This window comes from Mandrillus leucophaeus, unplaced genomic scaffold (assembly GCF_000951045.1).
Source record: "Mandrillus leucophaeus isolate KB7577 unplaced genomic scaffold, Mleu.le_1.0 Scaffold1022, whole genome shotgun sequence".
Taxonomy (NCBI): Eukaryota; Metazoa; Chordata; class Mammalia; order Primates; family Cercopithecidae; genus Mandrillus; species Mandrillus leucophaeus.
This window is the reverse complement of record NW_012098344.1, coordinates 412,667-413,599: the sequence shown is the minus strand read 5'-3', so window position 1 is coordinate 413,599 and position 933 is coordinate 412,667. Positions and strand designations below refer to the sequence as shown.

At 47.2% G+C, this 933-nt stretch overlaps 1 gene segment (V, D, J or C); it reads right to left on the bottom strand.

The window, feature by feature from the left end:
- Nucleotides 1–933, bottom strand: part of LOC105537387 — a 49,148-nt gene that overhangs the window by 8,177 nt on the left and 40,038 nt on the right.

Here is a 933-nt window from a genome sequence, read left to right as displayed (position 1 = left end):
ATCAGGATTCCATCTGTCTGGTTCTCATTATCTACATGGATTCCCATAGTGGAAAGTGAGAGACATGACCTAGAACACAGGCCCCAGGGCTGATAACAGAGACGCCTGCTAAGTAAATGACTCAGCAGAAATGTGGTGGGGTTTTCATCTTGGATTTATTTTTCTTTCTAAAAATAATTTGAGAGATGTGTCCAGCCTTGGTGGGCTGCTTCTCCCTCCAGGAGACAGAGCTAACACAATTGTATCTAGGAATCTCCTTGGCTTTCCACAGAAGATACCACAGACTAGGTTGTTTGAGATAAATATTAATTTTCTTACTGTTTTGGAGTCTTGACGTCCAAGATCTGGGTGCAGAAAGGGTTATTTTTTTGAAAGGCCTCTTTCAGGCTTGCAAAGGGCCACCCTCTCGTGCAGCGCGTCCTCACATGGCCTCTCCTCTGTGTGTATGTGGAGAGAGAGGTCTCTGATGTCTTCCACTTCTCATAAGGACAACAGTCCTACTGGATTAGGGTTTTTGCCCTCTTAAAAATCCCTCTCTCCAAATACAGAGCCACTGGGACTGGGGTTTCAGCATATGAATTTATGAGCAGGACGCGATGCAGTCGATGACACCAATCAAGGGATGGCTTGGAATATTTTGCTTTTCAAGAATGTAAAATGGGCCTTGTGGGAATTTGTCGAAAAAAAAAAAAAAGGTGCCAGTGACTGTTAAAACCTCAATGGTAAACAGATAAATTTCTCCCTCCTTTCTTGCCTGCAGTGAGGATGTGAGGATGTGAGGAAGAAAAACCACAGATAATAAGGAAAGAGGAGCCCTGGAGACAGCTGAGGTGCTGGTGAGGAGGGAGAGCACTGAGCAGTTGAGGAAGCCCCGCCCTCCCTGCACCTGCTCCTGACCCGGCCTCCTGCTCTGTGGGCCCCGCGCGCCCCCTG